A 3,179-nucleotide genomic window follows, 5' to 3' on the forward strand; every position below is an offset into this window, starting at 1 on the left:
TTTCTTACCATTTCTAAGTCTGAGAAAATTACTTGTTTAAAGAAAAACCTGCTATGGTCAGCAATGTGTAGGCCAGGGGTGGGCAAACTCGGTCCTGGAGGGCCGGTGTCCTGCATAGTTTAGCTCCAACTCTAATCAAAAACACCTGAACATGCCAATCGGTGTCTTCAAGATCACTTGAAATCTATAAGCAGGTGTGTTTGATTAGAGTTGGACCTAAACTGTGCAGGACACCGGCCCTCCAGGACCAAGTTTGCCCACCCCTGGTGTAGGCTAACATGAGGATGCGCAGTCGTCTAATCAAGAACACTAAGTTGCATGAATATGCAAATATGGACATTAATCTGATGTTTTGGAATTAAACGTGATATCAGACATTGTACACCCAGGTAGAATATTATGCATATTTCTGAATCTGTTGAAATGAATTCCGAAATGAGTCTTCGGTCGAAAAGAGAGGCGGATGAAAGTTAAAACTTATGAAGCACCTTGTCCTTTTGTGAGGTCAAACATCCCAGTTTAGTATAATGTACGGTTTGTGGTGTTCTACCTCCACCTAGCGGCCATTAAAAAAACTATATTTTTGTTTCTGCCGCTAGAAGGCAGTAGAACAGCAGAAATACAACGTTGCATCTGCTTTTTTTGGAATGGCCACTTCCATGGACATTTCAGATCCATGAAACGCTCAGATAGAATAATTTATTATTATTTACATATTTTTCACGTTACACAAAGCATTGTACTCGGTTTCTGTCTATGGATGTAGGTAAATGTCATTCAGACTCACAGGATAGTTTGCACCGGGTATGTGTGAGTTTAGAGCATTTAATTACACCCTTGTGTATCTGACGAAGACGGTTGAGGTTTGAATCGTACTTGGTTTACTCGTAGTTGAAAAGTAAAAACTCATGCCCCGTGTGAGGCTCGAACTCACGACCTTCAGATTATGAGACTGACGCGCTGCCTACTGCGCCAACGAGGCCATGTATCAAGAGCGTCGTAGAGCCGGTTTTCTATTCTCAGTAACAACTGTGGTCCAAATGTGTTGCGTTCCGTCGCACGTGAGTACACAATATTTATTGGAAACAATAATGCCTGCTTTGAAAACTTAAGACCCTTTAGTCAAGAATAAACACTTCCGGTACATGAAGGTCCAATTGAAACATCTATCAGATAACCAGGGACCATTTTAACCAATGCCAATCAATCACTGGACATAGACATTCCGGTGTCGGTGCAACTTCGCAGGTTAGAATTGTTTATGAGCACAACAGATGGCGTTATCTAAAATAGTTTCTTAAATATTAGTTTTGGCTAGTGGCCTCTGAAACTCATCTTGTTAACCTTACACGGTGGTAATTTTCGGGGTCTGTCTGAACAAATGTGTGCAGGAACATTTCATTTACATTTTGAGGGTTTACCACTATCTAGCATAATACTTCAATACAAAAACAAACGGGACTTATACACGATTTAAATATTGGTACTGAAGCAGAATCTGTTGAACATAACGCAAATCACCCATGCTGAGTTTAAAATGATGAGTCAGATTGTTTCTAAGCTTTTTCTAAATAACAATTATTTGCGCTAAATATTAAATGTTTTATTTGTGTATTTAATGATTAATATATGGTCTTAGCAAATGTGTCCACAGCAATCCGTAAAACGGATTCATTTTTTTCTCCTTACAAGAAGTAGCTAAACGTCTTAGGAGTCCTCATTTATCTGAAATTTTAGTCTATTCTTTACACTCCCGTTCTTGAACTGAAGTAATCCACGCTGTATTATAGTTATCTTGATTGTTAAGGTCGTGTTTAATAATAAAGCACGAGCATTTGTGAGTGAAAATGACAACAGAGCAATGCTGTCTCATATTGTTATTATAAATCAAAATACATTAGAAAAACAGAAAATCACACTAACTGATCTTATATAAGATTATATATATGTATATATATATATATATATATATATATATATATATATATATATATATATATATATATATATATATATAAATGAGCAATATCACACGAGTAGCAGTGCGATATGGCTGTATATCGGCACTGGTGGGAGGCATGCGTTGGCACGAGGCCACCACCAGTGCCGATATACAGCCATATCGCACTTCTACGAGTGTGATATTGCGTTTATACAACAGTTTGACGGCATAATTGTGTATATAAAAACTAAATCAAACATGGAGAGTCTCAAAAACCCTTTTGTATGAGGAACTACTTTCTTACACCTTGGATTCAAATCATAAGCTGACAGTTAAACAGTTGAGCGTGCATCTTTTGAACTTTAGATCTATAGTGTCTGCTTTTTGCTGGCTGTATGTGGGCGGAGTAAGACACAAAAGGGTAAAGAGGCTGTACGGGTGCTGATATTACTTAAATATATCACGGCTATCAGCCAATCAGATTCGAGAACCAAACAGAACTGTTGTATGTAAATATATATATATATATATATATATATATATATATATATATATATATATATATATATATATACAATTTCTTTCTTATCAATTGTAGATTTCACTTTTCATCATATTTATCTACAACAAAATTACAGCATTCCTAATCAAAAGATAAAATGTAACTATCGTTATCAGATAAAGGTGAGGTATTTATTTATGGGCAGATTGCGACAATTTTTTAAACATTACAAGAAAATGAAGAAGAAAATACTTCATCTTTAATATATTTGCCATGGCAGTCATGAAAGTGTCTTATTTGCTTTTGATCTGCTGGAGGTTATGGCATGAGACACCTGGGCTTAAAAAAGGTTAAGCCTTTCCCAGCTCAATGCAGTGTTTTAAAGTAATATTTTATACAATTTTGCTCATCATGGTCTTTGTTAAAAATATTTTCAGAACTATAACTGAATTTACTGAACACACGCATACTCACAGGTGCAAAGTGACTAGATAACTTGTTAAATTGCTAACACAGATGTTACCAAAAAAAAAGTATTTCAGACAAATGTGCTCTGCAGAACCCTACATTCTGCAAGGAATTGTGTTTTAAACAACTCATGTTGGCCTATCAACCTGCAAATCACAAGAGAAGAACTGCTTTTGGATAAAAAGTAAGACTTTCAAGACTGTGAATACATAAGGAAACTGCACCAAAAACCTGGCAAATCCTTCCTACAAACAGCATCGTAGAATT

General features: G+C 36.1%; 1 non-coding gene across 1 annotated transcript; it reads right to left on the bottom strand.

The window, feature by feature from the left end:
* Positions 1 to 909: 909 nt before the first annotated feature.
* On the bottom strand, positions 910 to 982 carry trnam-cau (transfer RNA methionine (anticodon CAU)). The gene has a single exon. It is a non-coding gene; the product is annotated as a tRNA-Met (tRNA).
* Positions 983 to 3,179: the final 2,197 nt, after the last annotated feature.

This window comes from Danio rerio, chromosome 5 (genome assembly GCF_052040795.2).
Source record: "Danio rerio strain M-AB ecotype USA chromosome 5, GRCz13ab, whole genome shotgun sequence".
NCBI lineage: Eukaryota > Metazoa > Chordata > Actinopteri > Cypriniformes > Danionidae > Danio > Danio rerio.